The sequence below is a fragment of the Astatotilapia calliptera genome, chromosome 2 (assembly GCF_900246225.1).
Source record: "Astatotilapia calliptera chromosome 2, fAstCal1.2, whole genome shotgun sequence".
Classification (NCBI taxonomy): Eukaryota; Metazoa; Chordata; class Actinopteri; order Cichliformes; family Cichlidae; genus Astatotilapia; species Astatotilapia calliptera.
In genome coordinates this window covers 3,242,469-3,255,467 of record NC_039303.1, presented here as the reverse complement: position 1 = coordinate 3,255,467, position 12,999 = coordinate 3,242,469, and the positions used below count along the sequence as shown (strand labels likewise).

Here is a 12,999-nt window from a genome sequence, read left to right as displayed (position 1 = left end):
AAGACCCCCCTATAATACAATAAAAAAAATAAATAGCGGTTAAGTATTAATTTCATTATGCCTTCATACCATTCTTAGCACATGTGAAATTCCGGATAATTTTCAAACTTCTTCTGCTCACCTTCAAGGCCATTCATAACCTCGCTCCTTCTTACCTTTCTGACCTGTTAACCACCACTTGTTCTGCCCGTTCACTTCGTTCTTCTTCTTCTATCCAGCTTACTGTACCTTCCGCCTCACCACCATGGGAAGCAGAGCTTTCAGCTGCTCTGCTCCCAGGCTGTGGAACTCTCTGCCCCCTGAAATAAGAAATATTGGTTCTCTCCCCCAGTTTAAATCCCAGCTCAAAACTCATCTGTTCAAATCTGCATATTCACTGTGAATCCACTGTTTGTTCATTTTATCTTGTGCTTTTATTTTATTGTTCTTATTCTGCCATTGTTTTACTAGGTGTTTTATCCTATTGTAAAGTGTCCTTGGGTGACTTGAAAGGCGCTCATAAATAAAATTTTTTATTATTATTATTATTATTATATGTGTCCAGGTAGGACCAGCATGGTGGCCCAAAGGAGCCTGCGTTGGCTTTGCACTTTTGACCTGACTGAGATTCACCAAAGAGCAAAAATCACACTTAAAGGGACAAACCGGGGTAAACGTCACATCATGAGTTGTGGTGGCCACCTTCCACCCTGTTAGTAATTACGCTGTGTAATATAAGCCTGCTGCAGGAGCCATTAGTGCATAGCAGGGACTGATGCAGTTCTTCCAGCCCAGTGATTGCTGTTTTCCTGTATGAACCAAGCAAAACAAACAGCAACAACAATATCTTTGCTCGCTCAGTCAATCCATGTGAGGGGCATTTTGGTGAAAACACCTTTTGGAAAATCTTGCTTCTTGCTCTGTGAAATTATACACTAAGTGGGTCAAATGTGTGAATTTAAAGAGTGTTTAGTATACTAATCATAAACTGTGTGATTACACTTGGCGCTCCTGCTTTGCATGACATAAAAGCTCAGCCCTGGTTTACAGTCTTCAAACAGCCTGGTGTGTCTATGATAAATCCACTGAGAGCGTTAGCAGGAGAGGGCTCCAGGCTACGATGCAAACAGACCTCGCGGTACATCCATAACTGTGCTGAGGGAGCAGAGTCCTAATATTGTGGGGAAAACATCGGAGTGAGAGTTTGGGAAACTGAGTTACTATATGCTGATATTGCTTTTTTAACATTCCAGCTCAGCTTCCACATTTTTTCCTTTCTCTCTAAAGTGAAGGAGTCTTTGATCCTCACCTAGCGTGTCACACTGCTTGTTTTTCCCTGTCAGATATCAGTGGACTAAAACAGATCTGGAGGTGAGATTACATGCTTTTAAAGGTCTGCATGAAAAGAAGTATAAACACGTGACAGTGCTGGAATAAAAGCAGATTTATCTTCAAAGACACACAGGTGCACGACTTGTTTCCATCAGGGCTGCATCAACTGGCCTCATATACATCGAAACAGTCATGGCTTTAAGGATATCAAGATAAAAAAGAAGTAAATCACTCGTCTGGACGGCGTGCTGACTGGAGAAGGTCACCTGGAACATAGGAACCCCTGCCAGGTGGTCAAGACGAGGCCCCAGAGGCTCGTGGGAGAGCAGAGGATAACACTGTGCAAACAGCACAATGGCTTTGTGGGGACAAAAAAAGCTTGGTGACATTTGGATAAAGCTTCTATTGCATTTCTAAAGAATAGAAGGGTGTTCTGTGCCCAACACGGATCCCCCTGTTTGTTCTCTCTGTGATACTGAACTGTGTGCACTACTTCATCACAGCTGATTCTAGGATTTTTCAGGCTGATCATTGATGCCCAAGTCGCAATGACATGACGAATAATGTCCATCCATCTTCTACTTATCCAGAGCCCTGTGTTTAAGGGCAGCAAATGTATGCTATGTCTTCGAATGATAATGGGTAAGGGAAGTGTGTTTAGTGTAAACGCGAATGGTCCTCCACAATTAACCTCTGTCCAGTTTGTTCATGTAAATAGGGGGTCCTCCTCACACACAAATTTGTCTATTAGATAGATATGATTCAAACGGTTAGCACGGTGGTTAGCACAGTTGCCGCACAGCAAGAAGGTCCTGAGTTCCACCATCAGGCCGGGGTCTTTCTGTGTGGAGTTTGCATGTTCTGCCTGTGTTTGCGTGGGTTCCCTCCGGGTACTCCGGCTTCCTCCCAAAGACATGCAGCTTGTGAGGTTAATTGGATTAATCCAAATTGCCCATAGATGTGAATGTGAGCGCGAATGGTTGCTATGATATTATGGTCGACAGTATCGAACGCTGCACTGAGGTCTAGCAGGACAAGCACAGAGATGAGTCCACTGTCAGAGGCCATAAGAAGATCATTTGTAACCTTTACTAAAGCTGTTTTTGTGCTGTGATGAACTAACTCTTTAACCAGGCACTTTCTATTCTCTACATTTTCAAAACAGGCTCGTTACTTTTAATTCGAGGCTAATTATTATTACACGTCACTGTGGGCCTTCAAACATCGAACGGGTTTGAGTCTAAACACTAACACATGAAAGACATGCATTAATCACCAGGTAAAAAGAGATGAGCGAGGCAAAGCCTTGTGCCAAAGTCAGGGGTTAAAGTGGGACGGTGTTTGTATTTATCGATATTTAACGACTGCAATTGTCCATAAATTACAGTTGCGCTACTTTGGCATCTAGCTAGCGCTACAAAAGAGGAGCGAGGAGCATTAAGGGAGTAATATTTTTACGTAGCAGTTTCAAATGCAACGTTTCTATCAGTTTAACAAATACACAAACTGCAGCTAAAAGTCCAGCTGCTGTATTTGACAGAGAGAGAAGAATGAGAGCAAACTTCACCGTACTTTACTCCTTACTTAAAAAAAAAAATCAGATTACTGCCCATCTCTGCTGGTGACCCAGTGTTTATGTTTTTGATTCAATAATCTTTATTTAATAATAATAATGGATTGCATTTATTTAGCGTTTTTCTAGGCACCGAAAGCGCTTTCCAATTCCACTATTCAGGAGCTCTCTCTGCAGGAGGGGGAGATACAGGAGAGGTGGAGGAAGATCTCAGCCTGGGTGTTTTTTGTCTTATGTAGTCTGGAAGATGAGTGGACGGTGGGGTGGGTGCAGTTTTCTCTGTGGTGGGGTTGGGTGGACTGTCCCGGGCTCTGTGGGGCCGGGAGGCACTGCTGCACTGGGCCCCGGTCTGGATGGGCCTGGGCCCCCTTTCCCTGGCGGGTCGCGGAGTATGGGGGTGCCTACTGGGGTCAACAGGGGAGCTGGCCCCAGGGAGGGGTCACCTGCCCCTCCCTTCCTTCCCTCCCCATCTCCAGCTGCCTCCCTCTTCCCGCTCCACCACAACCACCCACACATGCAGGACCTTGGAGTAGGGGTATGTCACCAGGGTGCAGAGGAGGCTACCCCCCCCTGTCCCCTTCTGGCTGCCTCTGCCTCAATTTTATCCCACAACTTAGACATTCACATTACTCACACTCTCATTACACATACATATAGGATCTTGGGGGTGGGCACGATACACGGAATCCAAAGTACCATCAGGGTGTACACCCCACCCCTGGCGTCGTTGCCCACCTCTCAATTTTAAATACACTTAGACATTGAGGGCTAGCAGGAGGGACCATGCGCTTACCTGCTCCTCTCTGGCAGGTAGCTCCATGCCCTCCTGGGTTTTAAATGCACCTTAGAACACACATGCATCAACACTACAATGAGCGGGTGGAGGGAGGTTTGGAGTCTTCTCTCACCCCCGTTCTCTGCGGCCTGCTGGAGCGGGGGGGCTAGGAGGAGGAGTTGGCCGTCCGACTGCGGTCTGGAGTGTGGGGCCTCCCTGCTGCTGCGGAGTCGGGGCGGTCTGCCTCCCCCCACCGCAGGGAAAAGGGTAACACCACCTGGGTCTGGGTGCAGTTCCCCCCTCCAGGGGCAAGGGTACCTAGACCCGGTTTGTAGAGTACGCTTGGGGAGTGTGATCGTGTGTACAGCGTCTCTTTATGTCTGTCTCCACGTTGGTTGAGTGTGGAGTAAGTGCATATGAGAGCATGAGGGTGGGAATGGATGTTTGTGTCTGTGTGTGCCTGTATGTCTGTGTCTATATGTCAGGCTGGGTGTCAGACGCCACCTCTCTGGGGACATCTCAGGCCCTCCAAGGTTTGGAGGCCTATCTCCCCCCACCACCACTTCCCCTGCCAGTGGTGGACTCCCTCAGACATCGGTGCGTTGGTGGTTCTTTGTGTCCGGGGATGGGCGCCCAGGTACACACCGGCTCACTCCTTGGCGGCCGCTTATCGGGGCCTGGAGCCTGGGGCTCGCTCGGGCCACTTCGGAGGTGGGGTGCCCCTGGCCTCTCGGCCTGGGGCTCGGTCACTCAGGCGCAGCTGGCTGCCGGCGGAGCTCACGGGCGCGTCACTGCAACCCCCCCTGGCTTCTGCTCCGCGGCTGCTGAGTGAGCCCTCATCTGGGACTCTCCTCAGCTCTTTCTGGGACAGTGGCGCGGCTGCCCCTCTGTTGGTCTTCCTTGGTCTCTTGTGTTCTGGGGGCCTCTGGATGTCTGGAGTTTTGATCTCCTCCATACCTGCTTCATGCCCTGGAGGACGGGGCTGTGCCCCCCCCACACACACCCTCTAGCAGATCATTACATGAAGGAACCTTTTAAAAAAAACAAAACAAGCGCGTCCATGCTCACAGGTGTACACACGGGTGATCACACACACAAACTACACCCTTTTTGGCTCCTACCTCAAAGCACACTGTGTTCTGTTGATCTTATGTGCTGCACAATAATGTTTAATATTTAGTATTTACTCTCATATTCCCATATATCATTGTGATGTTGTTTATTCTATTACTCTTGTTCTCTTCTGCTTGTTTTCTTTTTTCTTTCTCAGCAGGTGATCCAGGTGATCGATATATGCATTTTTTTTCCTTTTCTTTTTTCTGCCCGTTCTGTTGGTTTTTGTTTTTTGCCCTTCTCCCCCGTCCCTCTTCTCAGCTGTTTCTCTTTCCCTCTTTCTTTCTCCCCTTCTTTCCCCCAGTCAAGTCTGTCCCGTATTCAGTAAGTGAAAATAAAATGAACAATAAAAGGTGAATCAAATGGACCATTACGGCAAGGCTGGGATGGTCAATTTGGTAAAGTAAATCCGTTGGGCATCTTTCTTTGCCTTTAGACAACAATTCTGATGGCAAAAGAGCCAAACGGGACAGGCAAAAAAAACCAAAACAATTCCACTATTCATTCACACACTGGTGCAGTTGTAGCCACAGCTGCCCTGGGACAGACTGACAGAAGCGAGGCTGCCATATTGCACCATCGGCCCCTCTGGCCAACACCAGTAGGCAGTAGGGTGAAGTGTCTTGCCCAAGAACACAACGACCAGGACAGAGAGAGCTGTGGGATCAAACCGGCAACCTTCTGGTTGCAGATGAACTTCCCAAGCCCCTGAACCACGATCACCTGGTAATTTGTTGTTATTCATGGTTATCTTTATCTCTTTGGTTCTTGGTGATCTCAGTTCTCCCTCCCTCAGTGTTTATGTTAGCCTGTGTATAGTCCCGGTGTGCCTCGTTTCCTGTCGAGTCACGCTTGTCTCTATGTTCGTGCATGTCAGTGTCAAGTCTGCGTCTTTGTGAATGTCTCATGTTTCCTGTTTTATTTTGATAGTTCCTTGTCCTGTGTTCAGTGTATGCAGTTTGGCTTCCTCCCTGTCTCATTGTGGTGCCGAGTATTGCAACCTCGTTGCGAGCTCCCCCAAGCAACAGATGGTTTTTGTGTTTAATTTTACTTTATTTTTTCACGAGTAGCACATTTCTTCTTGTGTACGACCAACAAACCTTACTGGACATAAGCGATGGACTTTCCCATCACTTTCCAGACTTCAAGTTTTGCACCACGGACCCTCTGTTTTCAGCCCCCCATTCATCTCACCTGAGACGCCTTTGATCTGGGCACCTGGCAGCTGCAAACGCCGACACAGAGGGAGAAGATCCGGCATTCTGTTTCGACTGAGACGGCGCACTAACAGACCACCGCTCCCCAGTTTATTACTGGCTAATGTGCAGTCTCTGGAGAACAAGCTGTGCGAGCTTCTGGCACGGATCTCAATCCAGCGAGAGATGCCGGACTGCTGCGTGATCTGCCTCACAGAAACGTGGCTATCGGACAAGGTACCGGACTCCGCAATACAACTACCGGGGTTCTCTGTGTACCGTGCGGACAGGTCACAGGATCTTACTGGGAAAAGCAGAGGCGGTGGTGTGTGTTTCATGATCAACAACAGCTGGTGTGATTATGCAAACGTGCATCCGGCTACTTGACCACTGCTACACCTCCTTCTAGGATGCGTACAAAGCCCTCCCCCGCGCCTCATTCGGCCAATCAGATCACCACTCCATCCTGCTCATGCCTGCCTACAGGCAGAAGCTGAAAAAAGGAAGCTCCAACCCGGAGGGCGGTGCTGTCATGGTCCGCGGCCCGGCGTCCGGGGTGCTGCTGGGATGTCCACGCCCACGAGCGTGGCTGCTAACCCCACACCTGCATCCCATCCCAGGCGATCACCAGGTGGACTATTTAATCCTGCCCTACCTGCTGCTCCACGCCAGTCCGTAGTCGCCTCTCAGCGGTAACGTACGCCTGCGGGAAAAGAACTCTTATGACAAACTCTCCATCGGACCTAACACTGTTTTTTCCCTGTGTACCCAGATCACAACTCGGCGTGTTTTTGTTTTCGAGCCACCTGCCTGTCCACCTGTCCGCCTGAGATTTGGTTCACCATCAGCTTCGCCGTCTCGACCCCTTTTGGAGCTCCACCCCCCTCTGGTTTGTAACGGAGCGGAAAGGCTGATTTATTTCCAAGATGTTTTGTGTTTTTAAAAGGAAGGAGACCTTCCTAAAAACGGGCAGAGCAGTGGAGCCGCCAAGGGAAACACACAATTTAAACTGTAAGATTAAAAATATAATTTATTATATTTAAATAGTTAAAAATGTAAGATAAATTAAAACAACCTTGGCCAAGGGGTAACACAATAAAAATCAATAAAACACAACATTAAAAGTCCAGTGGCATCCGCCACGATATAAAAGTCCAAACAGTGCAGAAACCAACAGGATTGTCGCCGTCCTGTCGGCCTCTTCATTCTGATGCCAACTAGAAAAAGGAGAGGGGGCCAGCGGCAGTCACCATTCTTAAATTCCACTGGAGGTTCGTCTTAGACGGGATGAATCGGGACCTACCCCAGATGGGCAGAGCTCCTAACTCCGCCCACCACTGTGTTGTGCTTCACACGCGTAGCCATAGACTCGCCGTCCCGGGGACATAAGGCGCCATCCCGCTGCCTCTCTATCCCCTGCCGTGGGCCTCTCTCGGCGAGGAGCTACCTCCCGTCAACACCAGCACAGACCTCTCCGCTCAGCTCCGATCACTCCCTCCAGCGCGCGGTCGTCCGCGATCTCTGGTCTCGTTCTCCTTTGCCGCACGCCTTGGCCAGCTGCCTATAGCCGGGCCTCTGTGCCGCTCTGCGCGGCCGTCGCCCACACCGGTTACCATGCCATGTCTCTCCTCCTCTCAAGACTTCACTCAAGCTTTTTCTCCCCCTTTGCTCTATGGTCTGCCAGGCCCTCTTATTGGCCTCTCTGGGATCTCTCGCAGGTGTGATCAGTTTACTATCAGGTAGGGGCGGAGTCTTTACAGGACAGGTGTTCAATTTAAATAAGATAAAAACATGCAATAAAGCTCATACAAACAAACCCAATATACAATATTAAAATATTAAAACAGATAAAACATTGCAAAACATGCACAATAAAACTCTAAATAACTTGTCCCGTTTCACCCCGTGACATCCCCCCAAGCTGAAAGATTAGCAGTCCCTGCTAAGGCCCAGCTACCAATCATGAAGCTTTCTTGGAGTCCGGTTCCGTCTTCTACCCCCAAGCAAAAATAAAAGCAAGTGCACTATTCAGTCCAGGGCCACAAACGAGCAATCACTCTCACGTCCTCGTAGCATAGCTACCCGGAAGCCATAAGGTCCTACACTGCACCCGGCTGCTCCCGTGGGGATACTTCCAGGCCTAACCTGGGTCTCGTGCTTAATCCCAAGCACTGCTGCCTAGCAGCAAATCATTACCCCAACTCCCGCAAGCCTGCAGCTGGTCTCCCATGACAACCTCGGTTGGACGTTCTCCATTCACTCTTGGTGTGGCCAACACTCATACTTGTGCACACTGTCCATACTCATCTGCTCAGGGGTCCTTAGCTTTGGCTCCAACAATCCATCCTCCATCTTCTTCTTTTGTCCAACCCTTTAAACTTCAAACATACCGGGGCACCAGAATACACATACATCATCTTTGCTATTCCCCCAGCTACCCCAACTGCTCTGGCTCCGTATCCTATGTCGACAACGCCAATTATGTAACGGAGCGGAAAGGCTGATTTTACTTCCACAGTGTCGTTTTTTTAAAGGAAGGAAACCTTCCTCCAAACGGACAGAGCAGTGGAGCCGCCAAGGGAAAGCACACGATTAAAAAAACTGTAGAATTAAAAATATAATTTATTATATTTAAATAGTTAAAAATGTAAGATAAATTAAAACAACCTTGGCCAAGGGGTAACACAATAAAAATCAATAAAACACAACATTAAAAGTCCAGTGGCATCCGCCACGATATAAAAGTCCAAACAGTGCAGAAACCAACAGGATTGTCGCCGTCCTGTCGGCCTCTTCATTCTGATGCCAACTAGAAAAAGGAGAGGGGGCCAGCGGCAGTCACCATTCTTAAATTCCACTGGAGGTTCGTCTTAGACGGGATGAATCGGGACCTACCCCAGATGGGCAGAGCTCCTAACTCCGCCCACCACTGTGTTGTGCTTCACACGCGTAGCCATAGACTCGCCGTCCCGGGGACATAAGGCGCCATCCCGCTGCCTCTCTATCCCCTGCCGTGGGCCTCTCTCGGCGAGGAGCTACCTCCCGTCAACACCAGCACAGACCTCTCCGCTCAGCTCCGATCACTCCCTCCAGCGCGCGGTCGTCCGCGATCTCTGGTCTCGTTCTCCTTTGCTGCACGCCTTGGCCAGCTGCCTATAGCCGGGCCTCTGTGCCGCTCTGCGCGGCCGTCGCCCACACCGGTTACCATGCCATGTCTCTCCTCCTCTCAAGCCTTCACTCAAGCTTTTTCTCCCCCTTTGCTCTATGGTCTGCCAGGCCCTCTTATTGGCCTCTCTGGGATCTCTCGCAGGTGTGATCAGTTTACTATCAGGTAGGGGCGGAGTCTTTACAGGACAGGTGTTCAATTTAAATAAGATAAAAACATGCAATAAAGCTCATACAAACAAACCCAATATACAATATTAAAATATTAAAACAGATAAAACATTGCAAAACATGCACAATAAAACTCTAAATAACTTGTCCCGTTTCACCCCGTGACAGGTTCACTCGGCCCGGCTATCACCGTGAGACGCACACTCCACCTTCCCTCGTATGCTGCCTTTTTTCCGCACCCCAGTAATCTGTCTCTCTTTTTGTTTTACAGCCTCTCACAGCCCCGCTCTCGGCGTTCCCTGCGCGGTCCCTCGGTTTCTTCTGGTTCCATACATTGTTTTTCAGGCTACCCTCACGGGACACCTTTAGTTGCAATAAAAATTACTTTCTTTATTCGCTCCTACCCTAGTGTGTGTGTTCTGCTACTGGGTCCTGCCTGCGCTCGGAACTTCGGTTCATGACAGGTGCACTGTTGGACGGACCAATCGGAGTCTACGCTGCGGGACTGTTTTGATCACGCGGACTGGGAAATGTTTCACGTGGCTGCTAGGGACATTGATGAGTACACAGACTCAGTCTGCGGATTTATCAGGAAATGCGTGGAAGATGTCGTTCCAACCAGAACAGTTAAATCCTTCCCAAATCAAAAACCCTGGATTAACAGAGATGTTTGCACGGCAATGGCGGCACGGAGCACCGCCTTTGCCTCCGCGAACACATCGGACAACAAATACGCACATTACCAACTCTGGAAGACGATCAAAGCAGCCAAATATGAGTACAGGGACAGGGTGGAGCAACAGTTTGACAACCCTCGGAGTATGTGGCAGGGACACAATCGCAGACTTTAGAGGGAAACCCACCACACCGCAGACCACGGCCTCTCTGTGTGAGGATCTAAACGTATTCTACGCTAGATTCGACACAGCGAACACCACGAGACCGGACAGTGTGCGCACCGCAGATGACGTCAGTGCGCACACTGTGTCTGAGGAGGATGTGCGGAGGTGCTTCAGGAAGGTGAACGCACGCCCTGACCCACTGGTGTCGAGACAACCATCTCACCCTCAACGACGCAAAGACAAAGGAGTTGATGGTGGACTTGCAGAGGAGTAGAGAAGTACACACCCCCATCACCATCAACGGAGCTGCTGTGGAGAGAGTGAGCAGCTTTCGTTTCCTTGGGGTACATCTGGCTGAGGATCTTACGTGGTCAGGACACCCAAACAAAACAGTGAAGAAGGCGCAGCAGCGCCTCTTCTTTCTCAGGAGACTGAAGAGATTCAGCATGAGCCAGGACATCTACAGGAAGTGGTGCCTGAGGAAAGCGGGGAGGCTCATCAAAGACTCCAGTCACCCCAGCCAGTTTCAAGTTTGTGTTTCGTGAGTTTATTTTTTAAGTGTTTGCACAGTGTAATAAAGCTGCCCAGTTCATCCCTTTGTGTGTGCGAGTCCTGCATTTGGCTCCGATCCTGCCACACAGCGTTTCTTCACAGATGTCCTATTTTTACTTTTTTCCCCCCCTCTTAGAGCAACACACTCTTTTTTCAGGCTAAATGAAGATCAAGTTCTTCTGATTTGAGGTTTTCTTTTTCAGGTGATCCACAGTATCCAGAACATATGCAGGATGTAACACTATTACTTAGATAATTGACTCATGAGGGAATAGAGTTTGTGGAGCTGCACTGTACCACTTTGGCACGTGGTATTAAGATCTCCACCCTACATCACTTTGTGGCCATCTGAAAGTCTTGTGCTACAGCCTCACCTGACTCCTTCCACACCAGAGTTTTTGCGTCAACTTCCAGAGCTGAACTCATCTCAGCTCAACAGAACCTGTCACTGGCTAATCAAGCCCAACAGGAGCTGTCTAGTCTAGTCCCCAGTCCAGGAGGCTAGTTCCAGAGCGCTGTGTTGAAGTGAACCTGACTACATCTCGCCAGCATCTCTCAACCTCGTGGTTTAGCTCAGGCTCCTTCACTACCAGTGAGGCGACATTCAGTCTACACAACCTTAAACGGACTGGACCACCACGGCCTCCAAACTGCTGCCTGACGCACGTTGCACCTGACCACGTATCGAACCAGATATGTGAGAATCACTTCAAGGTTGTTTTTGTGTTTGTTTGTTGTTTGCGGGTAAAATAAGATCATTTGTACGATAGATATTTGCCCACTGCATTACATTTGTGTTTACAGAGTAGCTGAAGTTAAAGACAAAAAATGTGATACAAATAAGGAACTCATTTTAATTTCGAGCCTGAAGATAAGATAAGATAAGATAAGATAAGATAACCTTTATTAGTCCCACACGTGGGAAATTTGTTTGGTCACAGCAGGAAGTGGACAGTGCAAAAGTTATGAGGCAAAAATTAGAATACTATAAGAATAAATACAGTACACAACTGTACAGAATAGAATAAAATAAAATACTATATACAGTAGAATAAAATAAAATAAATATACAATAAGATAAAAATAGAATACAAATACAAATACTATATACAACTGAGTAAAAATACAACGATGACAGAAAGGATTATTGCACTTAGTATTATAAAGATGCTTTACTCTAAATGTCTTCAAACTCCAAACAGGTACTTATTAAATCTTTATTTATTTATGTCAGGATAGTGTGGGCACGGATGTAAACTACTGTTGGGAAATGAGCAAATGTGTAAGGTTGTATTGTGTTTGCTTGTATATTAATATCCCAGTGCCACGACTCACAAAACAGAATTGAGTCTCCATAGCTGTACTGCAGGGGTGGATTACCTTTTCCCTCTAACAGATACTCCTTTATTTAAGGTCACGATGATGACAGTGGGATCAATGCTGGGTTGAGAGCTATTTACTGAGAAGGAAACAGTATGTTATTCATTTAAAATCAATGTTTTTAGAACTCAGGAGTTTGGATTTTGCTACAGGCTACAGGGTGTGGCAGCAACATGATATTCAAATATTTTAGAATCCATTAACCTACAGAGAAAACAGGGTTTTGACACCTCAAGAAGTCTGCAGAGTTCTCCAGTGTAATTAAAGGAAAGTTATTGACACATCCTCCAAATGTGTTCATCTAAGCTTGCACTGACACATGAGCAAACAAGCATACACATTTGTCTCGCTGTGAGTGCATGCAAGCAGCAACAAAGCCGGTGTAAATAGAAGTGATGGCAATGATAAATTCATGTCATAATCTGAGCTTACCTTGGGGTTGTCTTTCTTCTTCCTCCAGATAGGGAAACTCTGTGGAGTTCCTTATCACACAGCCAAAGATAACAGGGCTGCAGAACAAAGCAATGATCCCGTCTGTTTTCTGACAAGAGAAGTAACTTGGATCCCTGCGGAGGATTCCCACCTTGTTCTGGGACAGAGAGCAGAAGATAGAGGCAATATAGAGAGCTCATTTACATAGAAAACTTGACAGAGATGCTTAGAAGAGAACAACAGTTTCACCCAAGTTTGACACAAAGAGAGATTCACTGCAATACTGTACCAAGTGTGTCTCCTCGAAATGACATTCAGATTTTACAAAGCAGTTTTCCCAGCTGTGTCGTGATGCCACTAACCTGTTTGCTCAGTGGATTATGTTCACATTCTGCCTCTTTAAGTGAACCACAGTTGGAATCAGAATCAACTTTATTAAGTTTGTTTTTTTGATTGGCACTACATACAACCCTGGACGTGTACATGTCC

The 12,999-nt window shown here is 47.7% G+C and overlaps 1 long non-coding RNA gene across 1 annotated transcript; it reads left to right on the top strand.

The window, feature by feature from the left end:
- Positions 1 to 6,503: 6,503 nt before the first annotated feature.
- LOC113030510 (uncharacterized) lies at positions 6,504 to 9,634 on the top strand. Its single transcript, XR_003273592.1, has 3 exons — positions 6,504 to 6,857; positions 9,473 to 9,495; positions 9,576 to 9,634. It is a non-coding gene; the product is annotated as an uncharacterized LOC113030510 (long non-coding RNA).
- Positions 9,635 to 12,999: the final 3,365 nt, after the last annotated feature.